The sequence below is a fragment of the Papio anubis genome, chromosome 8 (genome assembly GCF_008728515.1).
Source record: "Papio anubis isolate 15944 chromosome 8, Panubis1.0, whole genome shotgun sequence".
Lineage (NCBI taxonomy): Eukaryota > Metazoa > Chordata > Mammalia > Primates > Cercopithecidae > Papio > Papio anubis.
This window is the reverse complement of record NC_044983.1, coordinates 74,610,497-74,635,106: the sequence shown is the minus strand read 5'-3', so window position 1 is coordinate 74,635,106 and position 24,610 is coordinate 74,610,497. Positions and strand designations below refer to the sequence as shown.

The window sequence follows — 24,610 nt, the reverse complement described above, 5'->3', positions numbered from 1 at the left end:
AAAGCTCTGCTCCGATGGGCAGCTTCCCCCTGCCCCAACATGCCAGAAGGCAATCTCAATCTCAGACCCTCAACTTCCTTCCTCTTCATACCTCTCACACTAGCAGAAAACACCTATGCAACATAGTGAGGTAGCTTAAATTGATCTAACCATCAACGTTTTCTCCTCTCTCACATTAACACTCTCTCTGGTCTTTCTTCTTCTTGATTGTACTCAGTTCTCTCCACAGTTTAATGGAATGCCACACAGAAAGGCTTATCTAGACCTGGTCTTCTAATTAACCCTTTCTCCTTCAGGACCACCTTCAGGGTTCAAAGAAACTGGACTATCTTAGTTCAAAGAAACTGGACTCCAGTCAAGCAAGAGTAGGAAATTCTTACACACAGAGCTGAAATTGAAGGTCTGCTATTCTGAGATCAAAGACAGGAGAAAAGAACAACCTCCAAAACCCTTCAGCATTCTGCCCTAAACTAGAACTAACATGTAATATGCTTTCTATAAGGTGATAGTGGTTGATAATAATTTATTATAATACCCCATCTAGAGATACTTATATTTTAATGTAGAACACTCAAAAGGCAACCAAGTAGATATTAAACTTTGGTGACCATGTGAATCACCTTGGATGTTTGTTCAAAATACAGACTCTCGGGCATTGCCTCATACCCAGTCTACTAAAATCTCTGATGGTAGGGTACAGTGTCTTGAGTAGGGATTTTTTCCTGACAGTTCTCAGAAAATGCATATATTTTTTGCAATACTTAAAAAATCATTAACAAATCAGGAACACAGGAAAGGGTATTGTAATTCTCTTGCAAGAATGAAAGCTTACCAACGGACATAGAATCTATCTTAGTTCAAAGAAACTGGACTCCAGTCAAGCAAGAGTAGGAAATTCTTACACACAGAGCTGAAATTGAAGGTCTGCTATTCTGAGATCAAAGACAGGAGAAAAGAGCAAGCTCAGCATTCAGGATGCCATTAGTCAGTCTTGCTTATAGCTGTTTCCGTATTTTAAGCATGCTTTTATGGCCCTGTCTGCTGCTCAGAATGAGTCATTCTTGAAATTAAAATAAATATTTATAAGTGTTTATGCATGATATCTTTTATACAAATTCTAGGTGTCTGAAAAAAAGAATTTTGAAAGTAAAACTAATAATTACCTACATGTAAGTCACTTTATACTTGTTAATATTACTAAGATACCAGATATTTTGTTATTCCAATACTACTCAGTAATGTTCCCTGGCATTGTTTGGTATCTGAATATTCACTATGGGTGAATATGAATTGATTATAATAACATGAACTTCTACCAAAAGCAGCAAAAACAAGCAAAATTAAAACAAGCAGACCAAATAATTTCCTTGGTAAAGGGGAAAATTTATGAAGTACCCTAAAGGCCAACTTGAAGATGCTTTTGGAGGCTCTCTCGTCAACTGGATCAAAATGAAAGAAAATCTTCTGTATCTAGAATATCTGTCAAGAAGAAAATATCAAGACTATTAGATGAGGAAATTAATGCTTTGTATGTTTAAAAATTTCATTTTGAGAATAATAATTTTTAAATATTTAAAATTTGTGGAACTTTTATTTTATATGATATTTACTTCTCATCAATGTTTCTATATTTTAATGTTTTCTGTTCTCAAGGTCTATATTAAGTACAGAACAATTTTGCATGCAATTGAAATATATGATCTTGCCACAATATGTTGGTTAATAATAATAAGCCATGCTTTTGCTATTCTTTTTTACAGAAAACCACTGAAATTTCTAGTATAACTGTATCATAAAAATGATTTATTGTTTATTATTATGGTCACATTATTATTTTAAAAGATAAATAATATGTTATAAAAATAAGAAAATAATTTATGATTATACAAGATTATAATTTATATTATGATTTCTCATTCTTAAATCCCAAATCCTAGCAATATAAAAACACAAGTGGGGTACAGGAATATGCATCTTTTGCAAGCACCCCAGGTCATGTTAATGCAAATGTCTTGAGTGGAAAACACTGCAAAACACTGCCTTAACCCAATGAACAGTATAACTGCAGTCAATCTGGAGTTTTAGGCTTTTAGATGGAAAGACTAGGTTTAGAGGAGCATTGAGGATGAAGGCTTCCTGGTCCTCACAGACATCCTTTAAATAACACCATAGCGACTGCTGCTACATCAGATTGCTCACATACGGTGTGAGGATATTATTAGCTATTTCTGTGGTTTGTTAGCTATTTCTGTGGTTTATTTTGATAATTAATGTAAATGACACATCAAAGCGCCTTCTTAGAAGATGCCTGACACATGATAATTCCCTTCCTCCTTTCCCCACCTTATCTACTTAATCTTCCATGAACCCAGAATTCTAAACCCACTTGTTAGCCACATATTTAGGAAATTTATATCTCTTAATACATCACATTATGCCTCCAAGGCATCAACATTAGCCTGCACATTTGCAGGAGGAATATGGGATGAGAATAGCAACAGTGTTCCCACTGGCAGCCATGGGGTGTGTGTTGAATGAGACTAGATTGTCTGGGTTGCTTTGCATGTGTTAGAATTCAGGTCACACCTTTGCTGTAAACATAGATGCTGCATTCTTTATAGCAGACGCCAGACGTTTCCAAATTCCTCAAGTGATGGCTCTACAAGCTTGTGCTTTGAGAATTACAGTCATAAACACAGAAAAGTGTGCCCATAAACAGTAGTTTAGTACTCTTGTTTGCTTTATATTCTATGCTAATTGACTTAACCAAATGATTTATGTTTATATAAAGTGTAATTTCAAAAGGACATTAAAAAGGATCCAAGCTAATGCATTAAATTAACTTGGCATGAAACAACGTATCACAGGATATTTTAATCGCACAATCTTATGTTTGTGAGTGTGTGAATTTTTCCATACATAATTTATAGGAAAGTAGGCAGTGTAATGTTAACTGTTGGCTAAATTGTATTAATTAATATATATTTTCTAATTTGCAAGGCAGTTAAATAGTCTTATACAAAGAAATGAATATGTATTTTCCTATCTAATCAGTTACTCTACTTGCTTCTTAGATCACTTCTCATCCCCACAGATCCAAGTCACTGATATTTCAGATCATGTTACATACTTACTTCTTAAGTGTATATTTACTTAAAAGTACTTACAATATTTTGTTCTACTGGGAAGGAATGAATCTCTGCAAATGATGGCTGTGTGGACTTGGAGCTTTCAAAGTAATAATTTCAAAGTAACAATTTGAGCTATCTGCATGTGGATTTATCTTCACAAGTGAATACCCTAGTTTCTCTCCTTTCATAAAGAACAGAACTTCACCCAACTTTTGAATCAATGTGCCTAAGGTCCAGTCTGTACCTTGTGCTGAGAATGTGTTCAGTAAGTATGTGATGAATGAAAGGACTCATGAGAGTCAGGTACCCGTATTCTTTCATTAGGGTTCTGGAAATGTGCTTTCGTCTGCAATGAAACTGCATTGCAGTTTCCTCTGCAATGATTCTGGTGTCTCATAGCACTGACCTGTGGTGGGGATTATTCTCTATGTATAATCACTGTGTTATACAGTGAGGGAGCACTGTTTGCCCTCGATTTGGCTCTTGGACTTACCCAGGCTAAATATTACACACCCCCAGTTTATCCTTAGTGTCTCCAGTAAAGTCCAGAATGGGAGATTTGTTGCTGAAGTACAAATGAGTCAGCACTGGGCAGAACTCTTATCCAGGGCATTGTTGAGTGCTGAGTTGGAATCCAGCTGGGGCTGAGTCAACAGAGGGCAATTTTTAGATATATTTAGAGTCACATTAATTAGGGAAGCAACTAGCCATCATATGTGGACTTCTTGTATGAACTTTTTCCACTTAAAAAAATTAAGGTATAATTTACATAGAGTAAAATGTATTCTTTTTAGTAGTATATAATTCTGCAAGTTTTGATATCACATTGTCATGTAACCCCCACCACAATCACAATATAGAACAGTGTTTTCCTCCCTCAAAATTTCTCATGACTCTTTGTAGTCAAGCCCCCTTTAACTAAGCCCCAGGGCCTTGCAACCACTAATCTGTTTACCTCCTTAAACTTTTGCCTTTTTAAGAATATCTTGTGAATATAATATAATCACAGCAGGTAGCCTTTGATTCTGGACTTTGCTGCTTGGTATAATGCATTTAAGAACCATCCTTGTTGTTGTGTGTGTCAGTTGTTCACACATTGCTGAGTCATATTCCTTCATATGGATGTACTAGATTTGTTTATTCATTTCCCAGATGAAGGACATTTGGGTGGTTTTCAGTTTGAAGCAACTATGAATAAAGTCACTGTAAATATTTGTGCAGAAGTTTTTGTATGAGCATAGGTTTTCATTTCACTTGGGAAATCATATAGGTGTGTGATTAGTGGCTCTTACAGTAAGTGTATATTTAACATTATTGCTCTATTAGAGTACTTTCCAAAATAGCTGGTCATTTCACATTCCCATTAGCAATTTATGAGAGTTCTGGTTGCTGTACCTCCTAGACAGTAGTTGTTATATTCAGTCTGTTAAATTTTAGATATTTTAATAGGTATACAGTGGTATCTATTGTGGTTCTGTTCTTTTTTCTAATGACTTATGATGTTAAGCATGTTTTCATATATTTATTTGATATTTGCATATCTTCTCTGGAGCAGTCTTTTAATCTCTTGTCTATTTTTATTAAGTTTTCCTTGCATTATTGAGTTTTGAGAGTTTTAATAAACATTTTGCATATGAGTTCTTACATATGTGATTTGCACATATATTCTTATCTATGTCTTGTCTTTTCATTCTCTTAACAGTGTCTTTTGAAAAGCAGAAGTTCTTAATTTTGATGACATGTATTTATAATATTATCTTTTATGGATCATATTTTGGTGTCATTTCTAAAAAAAGTTCTGCCTAACCTGATGTCATAAAGGTTTTCTTTTAGGTTTTCTTTTAGAAGTTTTATGTTTTTAAAGTTTATATTTAGGTCTATGATTTGTTATATGGAGTAATTTTTATACAGATTGAGAGGTATCAATCAAATTATTATTTTTGGCATACAGATAGCCAATTTTCCAGCACTATTTGTTGAAAAGATAATCCTTTCTCTATTGAATTCCTCTGGTAATTTTGTCAAAAATCAACTAACCATATGTATGTCTATTTCTAAACTCTCAATTCTATTCAATTCATCTATTTTTCTACTTTATGCCAATACTATTCTTGATTATCATAATAACTTAATAGTAAGACTTTAAGTGAGTGTAAGTCTTCCAAATTTGGTCCATTTTTGGCCTTTCACACTTCTTTGTAAATTTTATAATTAAATAAGGAGAATTTTATCATTCTCTTTTTGCCTCAGAGGTTTTCAGTGTGCACATTTAACATAATTGGAAATTTCTAACACTGATGCGTCACAATGAGATCTGCTTATTGATTATTGGTTCTCCACTCTCTAAAGGAGTTACTAATGACCCTTTCTAAAATGTAAAAAAGTCTTCATTTCTGTCTTCATCCACCAGTAATTTTATATGCTCATATTCTCCCTATTTAATAAAATATCTGTTTTCTTCAGATATTATCTTAAATAAAGAAATATAAGAAGCGTTAAATACTTCTCATACTCATAGTTACCTCACCTTGGACATGACTAAATACATGAAAGCAAGCATTAAGCAACTCAATTGGCTTCCAAATGTGTCATCTCGTAAGCAAAGACATGTATCTCTGGAAACTTCTCTAAAAAATATTCTCATTTTGTCTGAATATTAGAACCATCTGAGGACCTTTTAAAAATCCTGATGACTATGCACTCACCAGAGAAATACATCATGATTTGTAAGGATAGAATCCAGGCATCGCTGTTTTGTTTCTTTGTTTATTTGTTTATAACGCCCCAAGTGTGACTATAACTGGCAATCAAGACTGAGAATAATTGGTCCAAAAGGACACTCAAAGAAAATCTACAGAATGATAAGAATGTTAAATGTCATATTTGCTGCATTGAAGGTCTTTGGTTTTGTAAATTTATTTATTTATTTATTTATGTTTTGAGACAAGATCTCACTCTGTCTCCTTGTCTGGAATACTGTGGCACTATCTGAGCTCAATGCAACCTCCACCTCCTGAATTCAAGCTATTCTTGTGCCTCCGCCTTCTGAATAAAGGGATTACAGGTATGTACCACCATACCTGACTAATTTTTGTATTTTTTTTAGTAGAGAAGGGGTTTCACCCTGTCGGCCAGACTGGTCTTGAACTCCTGGCTTCATGTGATTTCTACACCTTGGCCTCCCAAAGTGCTGGGATTACTAAATTTATTCTTTAAAAAAGGGTTATTCATTTCTTAATCATTGAAGATACAGTTTAATCAGGCTTACAAATTCAACAATTAAGAGAAGTATAGAAAATAATACAACTAAATTAAAGCTATTGTCACACTATTCTGGCTCAGTTGAGCATGTATTACCTAATTTTTGTCTAAATCGAACAAAACGATTTAAACAAGTAACACAGATAATTGTTTTTTTAGGGGAAAAAAACTCATCTGAAGAATAAGCACATGTGAGCAATTTGTAGCTTTATAAATAACTTTAAATAGTTTTATTAGACAAAGTCCTAAGTTTCAGTTGGAACACAAAAACTTTGGAAATTTTTACTTTGGAGTCAGTTCTCAGTGCTGACAAACTGATTTGTTTCTTTAAGTTAATAAAAGCAAATCCTAATATCTGCATATTTCTATCTATGTATCTATCTAACCATACTTCCCTCAGAATGTCTTATCTACAACTTTAAAAACACCAGAAGAAGTTGAGTGTAGTATAGATTATCTTTCTCGAGGAGACAAAGCATATTTTCATCTCCATTTCATTCTTGCACTCCACCCTGGCAAAGACTTTTTACCTAAATCACGAAGAAATACTGGGAGAGGGGTCAAAGAAAATGTCTGAATAGAAGCCTCTACTAATTATTTCCCTCAACAGGAACACCAAATTTAAAAACTATGTACACCAAAAAACACTTCCATAAAAATGAAAAATCAGGTACCAGCTTGGCCAGAGCGGGGTAGAGCACCAAACAGAGTCCTAGGATCCCTGATTCCAGGCCTTGGTTCTTGGACGGCATTTCTGGACCTCCTGCCGGCCAGAGGGAGTTCACTGTCCAAAGGGTGAGTCCCAGGCCAGGCAAAATTCACCACAAGCTAACTGAAGAGCCCTTTGGTCTTAAAAGAACATCAGCAGTAGCCCGGCAGTACTCCTTGTGGGCTTGTGCTGGTGGTGGCCATGGAGAGAGACTGATCTGCCTGTAGAAAGAGGAGGGAAGAGTGGGAAGGACTTTGTTTCATTGTTTTACTGCCATGTTAGAATACAGAAACAGGTAGAGTTCTCAGGTTTTTGACTTTAGTCCCTGGCTCCCTGATGGAAACTCTGGACCCATGTGGAGCCTGGGGGAACTCAACACCCTGAAGGGAAGGACAAAGACCTGGCTGGCTTGGCCACTTGCTGATTGTAAATCCTTATGGCCTTAAGCAAACGCAGGTGGTAACCAGATAGTGGTTACAGTGGGCCTTGGGTGAGACCCAGTGCTATAGTGGCTTCACATCTGACCTAGTGTGGTCTCAGTGCTGATGGCCACAGGGATACTTCTGTTACCCCACCCTTAGTTCCAGGGAGCTCAGCACAGAGAGGGAGAGAGAGGGAGAGAGAGAGAGAGAGAGAGAGAGAGAGAGACAGAGAGAGAGAGAGAGACTCCATTTTATTAAAGGAAGTAAGGGAAGAGAACAAGAGTTTCTGCCTGGTAATCCAGGGAATTCTTGCAAATCTTATCCAAGACCACTAAGGTGGTACCTCTGTAAGTCTGCAAGAACCACAGTGTTACTGGGCTTCTGGTGTCCTCAAATGCAAATACAGCTTAGATCAGAACACTCAAGTTGCTTCAAATATCTGGAAAGCTGTCCCAAGGAGTGCAGGTACAAACAAGCCCACACTGCAAAGACTACAAGAATTAACTAACTATTTAATTCTCAGACATTGATGAATGTCTATTAGTATCAAGACAATCCAGAAAAAACATGATCTCACTAAATGAACCAAATAAGGCAGCAGAGGCCAATCCTGGAGAAACAGATATGTGACCTTTCCTATGGATAATTCAAAATAGTTGTGTTGAGGAAATTCAAAGCAATTCAAGATAATACAGAGAAAGAATTCAGAATTCTGTCAAATACATTTAACAGAAGGATTGAATTAATTAAAAAGCATCAAGCAGAAAATCTGGAGTTGAAAAATGCAAGTGACATACTGAGGAATGCATCAGAGACTATTAATAGCAGAACTGATCAAACAGAAGAAAGAATTAGTGAGATTGAATACAAGGCACTTGAAAATATACAATCAGAGAAGACAAAAGAAAAAAGAATAAGAAACAAGCAAGTCTGCAGGATCTAGAAAATAGCCCTACAAGGACAAATATAAGCATTACTGGCCTTAAAAATGAGGTAGAGAAAGAGATAGGGATAGAGAGTTTATTCAAAGGGATAATAACAGAGGATGTACCAAACCTAGAGGAAGATATGAATATTCAAGTACCATAAGGAATCAAAGAGATTTAACCCGAAAAGGACTAGTTTAAGGCATTTATTAATCAAACTCCCAATGCTCAAGGATAAATAAAGGATTCTAAAGGCAGTCCAAGAAGAGAAAAAAAACCAAAGTTTGCTGCTAACATGTCTGGCAGCAAACTTTTCAGTGGAAACGTTACAGGTTAAGACAGAGTGCTATGACATATTTAAAGTACTGAAGGAAAACAACTTTTACCTTAGAATAGTATATCCATGGAAAATGTCCTTCAAACATGAGGGAAAAATAAAGACTTTCCCAGATAAACGAAAGTTGAAGGACTTAATCAATACCAGACCTGTCCTATGAGAAACACTAAAGTGTTCAATCAGAAATGCTGAACACCTCAGTCAGAAATAAAAGAATAATCATGAGCAATAAGAAATCATATGAAGATACAAAACTCACTGCTGATAGTAAGCACATAGAAAAACACAGAATATTATAACACTGTAATTGGAGTGTGCAAACTATTCTAATCTTAAGTAGAAAAACTAAAGAATGAACCGATGAAAAAATAATAACTACGACTATTCAAGACATAGACAGTAGAATAAGATATATCTATATTTATAGATAGATTGGTATTTATACCTAGATATTTATAGATAGATAGATAGATAGATAGATAGATAGATAGATAGATAGATCAAAATGTTAAAAAGCAGTAGTATGAAATAAATGTGTAGGGCTTTTATTAGATTTTTTTCTTTGTCTCTTTATGCACTCAGTGTTGTCATCAGTTTAGAATAATGAGTTTTACAATAGTATTTGCAAGCTTCATGGTAATCTCAAATCAAAAAACATACAATGAATACACAGAAAATGACAGGTAATAAATTTAATCATACCCCCAGAGAAAATCATCTTCACTAAAAGGAATACAGGAAGGAAGAAAAGACCACAAAACAACCAGAAAAAAAATCACAAAATGTCAGGGGTACGTCCTTACCTATCAATAGTAACATTGAATGTAAATGGACTAAATTATTCAATCAAAAGACAAAGACTGACTGAATGGATAAAAAATCAAGTCCCAATTATCTGTCACCCACGGGAAACACACTTCGCCTATACAAAGACACATAGACTGAAAATAAATAAATGGAAAAAGATATTCCAAACCAATAGAAACTGAAAAAGAGCAGGAGTAGCTATACTTATATCAGACAAAATATTAATATATTTCAAGACAAATACTATAAGAAAAGATGAAGAAGGTTATTATATAATGGTAAATGGGTCAATTCACCAAGAGGATATAACAAATTCAATATATATGCATCCCAAACTGGAGTACTCAGATATATAAAGCAAAGATTATTAGAGCTAAGGAGAGAGATAAATCCCAATACAATAATAGCTGGAGACTTCAACACCCAACTTTCAGCTTTAGACACACTTCCAAACAGAGAACAAAGAATCATCAGACTCGATTTGCACTGTATATCAAGTGGGTCAAATAGATATTTACAGAACATTTTATCTAATGGCTGCTGAATACACATTCTTCTCTTTAGCACATAGATCATTCTCAAAAATAGAACATATATTATATCACAAAACAGGCCCTTAAACATTCAAAAAAATGAAATAACATCAAGCATATTCCCTGACCACAGTCGAATAAAACTAAAAATCAATAACAAAGGAATTTTGGAAAGTATACGGACACATGGAAAATCAGTATTCTCCTGAAAGACCAGTGGGTCAATGAAGAAATTAAGATGGAAGTTGAAAAATTTATTGAAACAAATGATAATGGAAACACAACACACCAAAACTTATGGGATACAGCAAAAGCAGTAGCAAGAGGAAAGTTTATAGCTATAAATGCCTTCCTCAAAAATTAAGGACAACTTCAAATAAATAACTTGATGCATCCTTAAACAACCAAAAATCAAGAGCAAACCAAACCCAAAATTGGCACAAGAAAAGAAATAATACAGATTAGAGAAGAAATAAATGAAGTTGAAATGAAGACAAATACAAAAGATCAACAAAACAAAAAGTTGGGTTTTTGAAAAGTAAAAAAAAAAAAAAAAAAAAAAAAAAAGTTAAAAAACCTTTACCCAGCCCAAAAAAAAAAAAAAAAAAAAGAGAAGATCTAAATAAATAAAATCAGAGATGAAGAAGGAGACAACAATCAATACCACAGAAATTCAAATCATCATCAGTTGCTGCTATGACCAACTATATGCCAATAAATTGGAAAACCTAGTAGAAATACATAGGTTCCTAGATAACACATAAGTTACAAAGATTGAATCATGAAGAAATCCCAAACTTAAACAGACAAATAACAAGTAACAAGATCGAAGATGTAATAAAAATTCTCCTAGCAAAGAAAAGCCCAGGATCAACTAGCATCACTGCTGAATCCTACCAAAGATTTAAAGAATAACTAATACCAATTCTACATAAACTATGAAGAAAAATATAGGAGGAGGGAATATTTCCAAACTAATTCTGAGACAAGTATTATCTTGACACTGAAACCAAAGACACATCAAAAACAACAACAACAACAACAACAACAAAAACTGCAGGTCAATATCCCTGATGAATATTGATGCGAAAATCCTCAACAGAATATCAGCAAACAGAATTAACAATACTTTAAAAAGATTATTTATTATGACCAACTGGGATTTATCCTAAGGATGCAAGATTGGTTCAACACATGCAAATCAATCAATGTGATACATTATATCAAGAGAATGAATGACAAGAACCAAAAGATCATTTTAATTGATACTGAAAAAGCATTTGATAAAATTCAACATCCCTTCATGTTAAAAATCTTTAAAAAGTGGGCATACAAGAAACATGCCCCAATATAATAAAGGCCAAATATGACGGACCCACAGCTAGCATCCTACTGAATGGGGAACATCTGAAAGCTTTTTCTCTAAGATCTGGAAGACAAGGATGCCCACTTTCACCACTGTTATTCAACAGAATAATGGAAGTCCTAGCTAGAGCAATCAGAAAAAAAAAAAAAAAAAAAACAATAAAGAAATAAAGGGCATCTAAATTGGAAAAGAAGAAATCAAAAGTCAAATTATCCCTGTTTGCAGATGATATGATCTTATATTTGGAAAAAAATCTAAAGACTCCATCAAAAAACACTACTATAATGGATAAATTCAGTAAAGTTGCAGGATGTAAAATTAACGTACAAAAATTCATAGCATTTTTATATGCCAACAACAAACAGTCTGAAAGAAATCAAGAACATAATCCCATTTACAATAGCTCCAAATAAATTAAATACCTGGGAATTAACCACATAAGTAAAAGATCTTTAAAATAAAACTATTGAACATTTATGGAAGAGATTGAAGAGGACACAAGAAATGGAAATTTATTATATGTGCATGGATTGGAAAAATCAATATTGTTAAAATACCCAAAGCAATCTACAGATTCAAGTCAATCTTTATCAAAATACCAACGACATTCTTCACAGAAACAAACGCAAATTCTAAAATTTATGTAGTACCAGAAAAGATGCAGAATACCCAAAGCTATCCTGAGCAAAAAGAACAAAACTGGAGGAATCACATTTCCTGACTTCAAATTAAACTACAGAACTATAGTAAGCAAAATGGCATCGTACTGGCATAAAAACAGACACATAGACAGTGGAACAGAATAGAGAAGCCAGGAATAAATCCATGCATCTACAGCAAACTTATCTTTGACAAAGACGCCAAGAACATACGTTGGAGAAAGGACAGTCTCTTTAATTAATTATGCTGGGAAAACTGGATATCCATATGTAGAAGAATGAAACTCTACACCTATCTCTTGCCATACACAAGAATAAAGTCAAAATAGGGTAAATACTTAAATCTAAGACCTCAAACTATGAAGCTACTACAAGAAAACCTTGAAGAAACTCTCCAGGACATTGAAGAGGGCAAAGATTTCTTGAGTAATACCCCGCAAGCACAGGCAACCAAAACAAAAACGGACAAATGGGATCATGTCAAATTAAAAAACTTCTGTGCAGCAAAGGATACAATCTACAATGTGAAAAGACAGTCCACAGAATAGCAGAAATTATTTGCAAACTGCCCATCTGATATGGGATTAATAACCAGAATATATAAGGAACTCAAACAACTCTACAGGAAAAAAGAAATTCAAAAATCTGATTTAAAAATAAGCAAAAGATTTGAATAAACATTAAGACAAACAAATAGCAAACAACCATATAAAAAGCTTCTCAACATCATTGATCATAAAGAAATGCAAAAACTACAATGAGATATCATTTCACTCCAGTTTAAACTGTTTATATCAAAAAGTCGGGCAATAACAAATGCTGGTAAGAATGTGAAGAAAACAGAACCCTCGTACTTGGTGGGAGTGTACATTAGTACAACCACTATGGAGAACAGCTTGGACATTCCTCATAAAAACAAAAATAGAGTTATATGGTCCAGCAATCCCACTGCTAAGGATATACTGAAAAGAAAGGCAATCAGTATATTGAAGAGATATTTGCCCTTCTATATTTATTGCAGCATTATTCATAATAGCCCAGATTTAGAAGCAACCTAAATGTCCATCAACAGATGAATGAATAAAGAGATTGTGGTACATATACACAGTGAAGCACTATTCATCCATAAAAAAGAACGTGATCCTATCATTTGCAACAACATGAGTGGAACTGGAGGTCATTATTTTGAGTGAAATAAGCCAGGCATAGAAAGACAAACATCACGTTCTCACTGTTTATGAAAGCTAAACATCAAAGCAATTGAACTCATAGAGATAGATATTAGGAGGATGGTTACTAGAGACTGGTAAGGTTAGTGTGAGATGGTGGCAGGGGGCATGGCTAATGGGTACATAAAAATCATTTTAGAAAAAATAACACTAATAAATAAGACCTGGTATTTGCTAGCACAAAATGATGACCACAGTCAATAATAATTTAATAATACAATTTATAATAACTAAAAGGTATAATTGGATTTTTTGGAACAAGAGGGATAACTGCTTGAGTTGACAGATACTCCATTTATCCTGATGTAATTATTAGACACTGCATGACTGTAACAAATTATCTTATGTACCCCATGCATACACACCTACTACATGCCTGCAAAAATAAAAAATTAATACAAACAAAAAAGAAGAAATCACTTTTTATTTAACACTATTCATATATTAATTTTTTTAGTTTTCTCAGTGTGAGATGGATATTGGTTTAATTTATTCACAGCCATTACTTTAATTAGAACCTTTGGAAGAGTAGCTTTCCTCAGCAATATTCTACCTATGTCTTCAGCCAATAAACTGCTTGTAATATTCCAGAGGTTATTTCCTTAAGGTCTAGTATATATAATGTGTAATTGAGTAGTTTTTTAAAGTCTCCACTATTAACAAAGAAATTATAAGCATTTTCTATATGCCACAAACTCTGCTATGCCTTAAAGATATAAATAATAGATGGACCCATGGAGTTGCTGACATTACAGTAAATATGGTACCTATACACCATGGTATATAAGATACCTAGGAATACCTAGGAATTAGTCAAATAAGTGAAAGATCTTTAAAATGAAAACTACTGAACATTTGTGGAATAGATTAAAGAGGACACAAGAAATGGAAATTTATTATACATGCATGGATCGAAAGAATCAATATTGTTAAAATGTAAATACATTTAACAATACTATACAGCCACAAAAAAAGAACAAAATTGTTTTCTTGCATTGCAACACAGATGCAGTTGGAGGGCATTATCCTAAGCAAATTAATTCAGGAACAGAAAACCAAATATAGCATGTTCTCATTTGTAAGTGGGGACTAAACATGGGGTACTCATGTAAATAAAGATGGCAACAATAGAAATTGGAGACTACTAGTGGATGAGGTATAGACGGGAGCAAGAATTGAAAAACTAGTTATAAGGTTTTATGCTCAGTACCTGAGTGATGGGATCAGTTTTAACCTAAACCTCAGCATCATGCAGTATGCCAAAGTAATCTGCACGTGTGAGTCTGCACATGTATCCCCTGAATCTAATATAAAAGTTGAAATTATATTAAATAAACCTTCCCAAATAAAAAATAAAACAAAATACCCAATTTGTAAAACCGTAAAACTCTCAAGTGAACGTGCCATCTTAATAAGCATTATATTTAGATTATTTTTGTAGATAATGGAAATTAGCCAAGAAAAAGCTTTAATGAGAAAAAACATTTGTATTTTTAAAGAAACATGATATAGCAGTATGAGTTTGAAACATTTGTCACTCTATCCCTAACCTATCATGTAACTGAACTAAAAATAAACCTCTTAGGAAGCAAAAAATACATTGAATGTTTGGTTTATTGCCTTTATAGGGGAAAACATGTTAGATCATTCTTCTCCCTTTTTCAAAGATTGTTTTGATGTTATGTGGAAATAGCTCCATTATCTGAGAGATAAAATACATCAGCTACTGTCTATGCTCAAGTGAATATCCTTCAACGTTCCAATATTTTGCTCTCTTTTTGTACAGTCACACCCATTTAGTAGAATCAAAGGAGTAAATGAATTAAATTAAACATGCAATTCAAAACTCGTACTTAATTTAAATGTTTTCATTTCCCGAGGACACAGCTGAGGAAAACACTGCAGTTATGGCACAGATTGAAAAACAAAATCATGCATACCTATGAAATGATCATCTACTGTGCTAAAAAAGAAAAGAAAAGAAAGAAAAAGAAGAGAAAAGGAAACGTGAAAGACTCCATGATTTTGTCCTGAGCTCCTAGACTCCTACTGGAGAAAGAAGGAAAGAAGGAAAGGGAAAGGAAGGGGAGGGGAGGGGAGGGGAGGGGAGGCAAGGCAAGGGAAAGGAAGGGAAGGGAAGGGAGGGGAAGGGAAGGGAAGGGAAGGGAAGGGAAGGGAAGGGGGAAGGGAAGGGGAAAGGGAAGGAGGGAGGGAAGAAGGAAGGGGGAAGGCAGGGAGGGAGGGAAAAGGGAAGGGGGAAGTGAGAGCGGGAGGGAGGGAGTGGATAGTGAAGGAAGGAAGGAAAGAAGGAACTGAGACTTTCCACATTTCCCTTTTTCTCCTTTTCCACCTCACTTTCTCTTTGTCAAAAACTCATGAGAAGAGGCATGAAATCTCAGGATTAGTTCTGTATCAACTGTCAGGAGACCTGACTTTCTTTGATTTTGCAATCATCATGCTTTAGGTAAGCAGATATTTTTCTATGTCTCAATTTTATATTCTGAATACAGTTTTTGGACTATTTTAATATGGCTTATACATTTGGGTATATACAACTCAGCTCTGACCTTCATCTTGTATCATTGATATAATCTGTCTAAGTTTTGGAAATTTCTTCTTGGTCCCACGTGATTGTAAGATGACATTAATTCAAAGTAGATTTAGTTGGAAGGAATGTGTGTTTTTCACTAGGTTATTCGTTGTGGCATCATGGATTATTCCCTTATAAACTGACACACTTTAAACCTGATTATTTTCCAAAAATTCTACTTCAAGAATTAGATTTGTACACAGTATATAGCAAACTCTCATTTGTAGATATCTATTTAATCTCTTACAAGTGTCAGGAGCTATGCATATAAAGAATTGTGAAATAAATACTAAGAATTATAAAATCCAATATTGACCCTTATGGTGCTTCTATTTGCAGTGGAAAGGAATGGAAGCATAAAAGTAGACCAAGATATTAGTGTGTTATAGGTTAGAAAGTCTAATGTAGATCAGAGAAAGGCAAAATTTCTTATTGCTTAGGTCACACAACCTGGTTTCCCAGCATAATCACTGCTTATGCCTATGTCATGATTTAGGTATTCTCTTTAACTCACAGAATTGTCCAGTTTTAGAAGATAAAAGACTGTTTGAGAAAATTCCACATTGGTATGAAATTTGAGTTGTATAGTCCTTCTGTTAGAAAAGAGGAGGGAGATAGAATTATGAGGCATATGAAAGAATGGTATAAATAAGTGTTTGCTCATTCCATAAATAATTGATTTCCTTCTCTCTATTTAGTCAGAATAGTTGGTATTTGGCATCAGCATTGTCAGATAACTGATTTGTCATCTGTAACTGTGATCAGAATTTGTTTCCAAAATTTCTGAAAGATAAGATAAAAATATCACAGAAACCAATATTTGGTCTTACTGGATTCTGGTTTTTACAGGTGAATTGACATAGGGTGAGAGACACAATTTGGAGGAAAGAGACCCAAAGTCAAATGTTTATTTCTGCCATTTATTGGCTCTGTGATCTCACGCAAATTATTTAGCATTTCTATGTTTCCTTTATTTTTAAATTGAGATGGTGCTTATAAGGTTTCAGAATTAAATGTGATAAAATATATAAAAGCACACAGTAGAGTGGTTGGCTAATTGCACATAATCATTAAAATATTCTAGATTCTATATGTGACACAGCATGGTTAGGTTCTTAAACTATAAACACTTTTATGAACTTTCAATAATACTATTGCAGTGAAAGCAGCCCTATACTTGACAGCCATTCTCCTTGAGCCAGAAAAACGTAAAATAAACCAACACATTCCCAACATCAGAAAAGGAAGTTTAGGGCCTTGCTTGACTTGCATATATTGCCTATACCAGATGCCTCTTGGCCTGTGTCAATACCCCTTAGAAAGTATGAGTCATTATTACTGAAAAAATAAAGACAAAATGGAAGTAGTTTCACAATCTGTTCCACGTTGGTGGCTGCATTCAGATATTCTGACTTCTTCTGGAAGCTTTGAACTGCCTTGATGACTCTTCAGTCTCCAGAGTGCCTTCCTGGCATCAGATCTGTGGTGGCATGAGAGTCTGGAGCTCCTTCTCATAAATTACTATGAAATTAATCATCATAGTGTGCCCGGTTCTGCCTTTGAGTTAATAGACTTGTGATGAATAAATAATCTAGTTCCAAAATCTTTGCATGTTTACTCCCTAGAAGACTCATCCCATTGATTGTTTGTTCTGATTCATAGCTTCCCTTGTGAATTTTGGGAAAATACAGTCATATTTAAAAATAGAATTAAAGTTATATTCAGTTAAGAATATGGCTACTACCTGCTATTGGGTTTGAGATCTTAAGATAAACTTTTAAAATTAAACTTTGATGCTTTCTCCTCTACACGGTAACTGGAATTCAAGCAGATCCCCAAGGTCCAGAGATGGTACTGTCAGCAAAGTTTCTTAGTAAATATTTAAGCCACCCAGAATTTTGTAGCTCATAATGACCAGACTTAGAGTAATGTTTCCAATTAACAAGTTGAGCATTGGAAGATCTGGGTTTAAACTTCTGCTCTGTCTTTAAGCTGGTGTATGTTTTTGGGCAATTTATGTAAGTTATCTGGTCCTCAGTTTACTCTCTTGCGCAATGAAAGGGTAGGGTTAGACTTTCTCTAAGACCTATCTAAATCTGAAAATTCTATTTCTCCCATTTAAAGTCAATCAGGCAATTTAGACATATTTTTAAAATGCCTACTGTATTCAAGGGACATGTTTAATCTTTTGTTGTATACTCATATTATGACATTACATTTTGCTTCAGTATATAATAGCCCCTTGGGATGTAAAGCAATCTTCATTAGTAAAGCCAGTCAATGGGTATTTAGCGCCTGCTCAGGGTCAGCATAACTTCTTATAATTGCTTTTAATCAATTTTATGTCAATGAATTGTCTTTTTTAAAATAATTAACATTGTAATAGTTAAATCATCAGTTAAAGCGTAAGTCCTAGTAATAAAATATTTTTGTTAGAGTTGCTTTTTCCATTTATTTTCCTGAAAATATCAGGTATTTGCCTTTCTATAAACAAATTATTGATTTCAATTTTTCAGAGACTTTCTTTTCCATTGAAAATAACTAGAAATGATGGATACAATTTTTTAAAGCTTTAAATGCACACATAGGTTGACTAGAAAGTAAGAAATTATGGAGACATGGTGAACATGAAAGTAGTTTTTAGCCCTAATGACATATGGTGAACCCCTGTGAATTGTTATTAACTTTTTCACACAGTACAATCCTCTGAATGTTTGTGATAGGGCTTTTGAGAGGTAAGTAGGTAATAAGGGCAGAGCATTCATAAACTGGATTAGTGCCCTTAAGAAGAGGCTCCAAAGAACTGCCCTACCCTTCTGCCATGTGAGGACACAGCTAGAAGGTGCCGTTTATGAACCAGAAAGCAAGTCCTGACCAGACACCAAATCTGCTGGCACCTTGATTTTGGACTTCCCAGCCTACAGAACTGTGAGAAATAAATTTCTATTGTTTATAAACTACCCAGTTTATGGGATTTTATTATCGCAGTCTGAATGAACTAAGACACAGATGATTGAGACAATCAGACAGAAAACAAAACCCAGGGCCAGCCCAAGATGGGAAGTCTAACTGGAGATCTCACTAAAGGGGATCCCCCACTAACCTTAATCCTCAGTGAAAGGAACTTGCATACCTGGTGATGAGTGAAGATAGAAAAAAATTTTTTTGAGATGTTGAAACCACAGAATGAACTTTCAGAGATTTGCAGTCTAGGTTTATGCTACCTGAGTTTACACACACACACACACACACACACACACACACACACACACGGAGCAGGGAATTGGGTTTAAAGTAATTTGGTTTGCTTGCTGTTGCTCCCAGGCATATTGCAGAAACAAACACAAACCTCCTGATTCCACAGCTAATCCTAATGTGATTGAGTACACATTAGCAAAAGTTTCTCCTTCCTCCATGTGGGGATATGGTTGAGAGAAAAATCTATTCTATTGTAACTATACAAGAATGCTATATGCAAAATGTAGAAAGCATCTCTTGGATTTATGCAAAGCACAACTTGAATAACCATGAGCAGCAGACATGTAATGTGATCCTCTATGAATACTCAGAGATAATGTTCTAAAGTGGTGAAGGATGGGTAGGTAGAGACAAACACAAAAAACAAATGGAAAGACACCCACATACAAAATACACCAGGAACCAAAAATATAATGAATAAAAACTCATCATGTTGAGGAAACATTGACAACAAAATCAGAAGTCAAAAGCTTCATATATTCAGTGTATCAGACACAAAATATAAATTGAGAATATTTTATAAGCTTAAAGATTTTTAATTCAAATATGAGTAAAGAGAAAGAGGCTACAAAAAGTGACCAAGAAGATACAGAGAAGAACTAAAGAAAAAAGTCTGTTGAAACTAGAACAATTAAAATATAAAACTCAACAACAGCCTTTAGACTCACACCTTTAAACATCATTTAAAAACTGAAATTAGAGCTAAAGAAATCTTTGGGATATATCACAGAGGAGAAAAAATAAAAGAAATATTAAGACACTTGAAAATAGATTAAGAATGACTAGCATAGGCTTAAGCAAAGATTGAAGAGAAAGAAAGAAAATAATGATAGGAGGAAGTATTTGAAGAAATAAAGCCTTGCCTTTAAGTGAATTCACAAAAAATAATGATCTTGAGATTCAGGAAGGCCTATGAATCTCAAGTATGACTAATACAACATAATGTCACACACAGACAAATAAGTAGCAAAAACAGCACAACATCAAAGACAAACAGATCGTAAAATCAAAATGAACAAAAATTAGGCTGAAAACAGACTTCTAATAGCAACAATAAAAGACAGAAGACGTTGGTAAAATTATATATCAAAATATCATTAAAATGAGAAGAAAAGACAAATGTTTTAGACAAACAAAAACAAAAATTGAGTTTGCTACCAATCATTTACCATTAATTAAAATTAAAGCAGAAGAAAAGTGTTCCTACATGGATAACTGAGATGTCTGAAATGTAAGAAGGAGTGATGATTGAATAATGTAAAAAATATTTGGATTAATCAAATCACACAGGTACTGTGTAAAATAGTAATAGTCATTGTTCTGGTTAAAGAGAAAACAAGATAAAATAGAAATCCAAAATAATTGAAAATACTAACAAAAAATATTGGACACCAAAAGAGTACAGGCTTTCATTTTGGAGTGATGAAACTAATTAATTCTAAAATCCTAAAACTGATTGTGGTGACAGTTGCAAAACTCTATGAATATACTATGACTACACTAAACACCATTGACTTGCACACTTTACGTGATAAATTGTATGGAATGTAACTTATGTCTCAGTAAAGCTGCACAAAAATAATACATTGTTACACATTTCAGTTAACTCAAATATTTCAAATTTGGTTTCTGTTTAATTAAAATGTGAATTCAATATATTAAGAAGAAAAATATGTGATCATCTCAATAGATAAAGGAAAACGTTAACATTCAATATTCATTCATGATAAAAAAAATTAAAAGTTTACCAAACTAGGGAAAAAAAAATGCTTTCTTGGTGTGTTAAAAACAGCTCCAAAATCCTACAGCATGTAAGTTTATGGAAAAAGTAAAGGATTCCTGTTGATTTCAGGAACATTACACGAATCTTCACCAGTCATCACCCTTTTCACCAGCCTACTGGTGATACCATGCAAGGGAAGAAAAAGGAAAGGCCAAGGGATTAGAAGCAAAGAAACAAAACTTATTATTTTTACTTGATGTGTCTATATTCAAAGAAATTCCAAGAGAATGTATAAATAAATTGTTAGTATTAATATGGTTACTGACTATAAGTTAACCTACAAAAGCTATTACTTTCTCCATCCCAGCAACAAATAAAATGAGTAATTTGTAAAAAGACAGTAGCAACAAGCCACACACAAAATAGGAAGAAAAAAATCTTACAAAAGATGTACAATCTCTGTATGGTGAAAATTATAAAAATTAATTAGAAAATATTAAATTAAATAAAACTTAAAGAAATATCAAGAAACACTATATATATTGGAAGACACAAAATTATAAATATATCAGTACTTCCAAATTTATCTAACACAATGCATTGTTTATATAATTGGACCAATTAACTCTAAGCTTTTTATGGAACAGCAAAAGTCCAAGACTGGACAATTATTTTGAAGAAAGAAGAAAATGTAGGAGAATATGCCCAAGTATCAATACTTATTTTAAAGGCAGTGTGCTATAAGCTGTGGATTAGACAAATAATGCAGTTAAACAAATGATAGAGCCCAGAGAAGATTAACACATATATATTTAATTTATGACAAAACTGATATGAAAATTCAATGAAGGGATAATTAGCATTTTAATAAATATTGCTAGGAAAATTGGTTATCCATGTAGAAAAAAATGAAATGGAGCCTATAGAAAAATCAGTTTAATATGGATTCCATGCCTATGTGAAAGACAGCTAAACAATGCTGGAAGAAAATATAAGATAATAACTTCATGGTAAGACCCAAGAGGCACCAAGATTGATAAATACAGCTACACTAAAATTTAAAATTTTTATTTGAGACATTCCTGAAATTAAAAATTAAGCAATAAGAATGTTTGCAACTGACAAGAGATTATAACACAGTACATACTAAGAACTTTAATAAATTAGTTTTTAAAAAGACAAATATCTCGGCCGGGTGCGGTGGCTCAAGCTTGTAATCCCAGCACTTTGGGAGGCCGAGACGGGCGGATCACGAGGTCAGGAGATCGAGACTATCCTGGCTAACACGGTGAAACCCCGTCTCTACTAAAAAATACAAAAAAACTAGCCGGGCGAGGTGGCGGGCGCCTGTAGTCCCAGCTACTCCGGAGGCTGAGGCAGGAGAATGGCGTAAACCCGGGAGGCGGAGCTTGCAGTGAGCTGAGATCCGGCCACAGCACTCTAGCCTGGGCGACAGAGCCAGACTCCGTCTCAAAAAAAAAAAAAAAAAAAAAGACAAATATCTCAGTGGAAAAAGAAGCGAAAGAATTGAATAGGCACTTGCCAAAGGTAGAATCAGGAAAGACCAATGAACATTTGATAATATGTTTAATATCATTAGGAATCACAGAAATGTAAATTCAAACTGCAATGTGATCAATTGTCACTCCGATCTATTGTGGTGCAGTAGAAACTCTCATACAGTTTTGGTGGGTATGCCAATTGCTATAATCTCTTTGAAAAGCCAATGCATAATATGTAGCAGAGGGGAAGTTCACGTGTCTTAAAATCTGATAATTTCACTCTTAGGTAAATGTACCCTCAAGATATTTTGCTCATGTCCTAGACACTAGGAGACATGAACAAGAATGAATAGAGAAATGTCACTTGTAACAGCAAGAAACTGGGAAGGCAAATGCAAATGTCTAATAGAAAAAAAAAAAATGGTGAATTCATGGAGAGCAGTGTGTTAGCAGTGAAAATGAATGAAGTAGGACTTTATGCAAAAATATGCTAGACAATAGGAAAGATATTTTGAGCGAGAAAAGTGTGCAATAGAAGAACATATAGAGTAGTGAGATCCCTATTATACAAAATTTAAAAGATGCAGACGTGATAAAATTATGAAGAAAATCAAGGAGGAGAGCAAATAGAATAAGTGTAGGGTAAAGAAAGAGTGGTCAAAGATAAGGGTAATATTCTATTTCTTAAGATGGTAGTGGTTCCACAGCTGTCTGTTACAGGGTTTTCCTTTCTACCTACATATGGTCTATAAACATTATTGAATGTACTGGACATTAAGTAAGAACATAAAAAGAAAGGAAAGGAAGACATTCACATCTGTATCTGTTTTGTTCACAATTCAGTCTCCAACCAGCATTTTCTGTGAATGTCTATGAAAGACTATATTAAAATAAATTGGATTCTAAAACCAAATATTCTCTTTATTACTTTATGTGTGTTTTATAGGTTTTGTGTATTGGTTGGAAAGAAAATAATAATACATTCAAGTTTCTCTTCTTATTTTGTTGTGATTGAATAGTTATTGATAAGATATTGTTCTTCTTGAAGCTAGAGGAAATTAGAACAGGATTATATTGTGCCTTAGCTTTTACAAGTTGCCAGTACATTTTGCTTTAATTATAGGATTTGTAGAAAAACAAAGAAATCAGAAAAGTATCATAAACTCTTTGAAGTTTACTGACAGTTCTATTGTTCTTTGGCAATTAATATCTCTGTTTGTTACTTTCTGTAAAATGTATTCATTTCTCTACCCTGCAAGACAAATAGTAGCTAATTACATAGAGTGTACCAAAAACAAAACAAAACAAAAAGCAGCCAGCTGTGTGACCTTAGGCAAAGTCATTACTCACTGTCGGTTTTAATTCTTTATTTTTAAAATCCAGAGTGGTGGACTAAAATCTTTGTTTATGAAGATAATCCATGGAGATGGAAAATCTTGCACAAATACACCATTCTCTACAATTACAAATGTGCAAGCTGCATTCTATTATAGGCAATGGGAAGCAGCAAATTAACTTCAATGGTGTTCACTGCATTGCAGCAGTTTGTAGGGAACAATAGCATACCTTTTTACAGATAACTGCAAATATGAAGGAGCATGGGATTTCTTGTTCCCATGGAAATATGACCTCAATTAAAATTCTATTCTCATCTCTATGAAACTGTGCACAAGTGTCCAAGAATAAAGAATGACACTGAAAAAGCAATTGAGCTTGGTAACAGCCCATGTTCTCCTCCTGCACTGATTTAATTAAGCTTTTATTAATCAGAGGCACAAATCACAATCACTTCTGGAGTATTTTCAAATTATATACTCCCAAACTCTACCCTGGAACCACTGAATCAGAATTGCCCAGGGTGTGGCCCAGGCGCATGCATTTTTTTTTTTTTGAGTGATGCATGCATGAAAAATGATTTAATGAAATTCAGCTTCCAGACATGGAGTTCATAGTATCTGTAAGGAAGAGCCAATAACTAATTATTGCCATTCTTTGGAAATTTTCCTAGTAACTGTAGAAAATAGCAGTGACTATGATGCAAAGTGGGAACCTAGAAAGGTGCAAAAAATGATTTATTTGCCTAACTATGCAGCAGTTACAATAAACACCAGGCCTCAAAGTGGCCCAAAGAATTGTTATTCTTTGAAAAAAAAAATA

At 34.1% G+C, this 24,610-nt stretch overlaps 1 long non-coding RNA gene across 1 annotated transcript in view; it reads left to right on the top strand.

The window, feature by feature from the left end:
- The first annotated feature begins 15,700 nt into the window (after positions 1-15,700).
- Positions 15,701-24,610, top strand: part of LOC116276367 — a 64,557-nt gene continuing 55,647 nt past the window's right edge. Inside the window, exon 1 of the long non-coding RNA XR_004185858.1 lies at positions 15,701-15,844. This is a non-coding gene — a long non-coding RNA (uncharacterized LOC116276367). The remainder of the gene's footprint in view (positions 15,845-24,610) is intronic.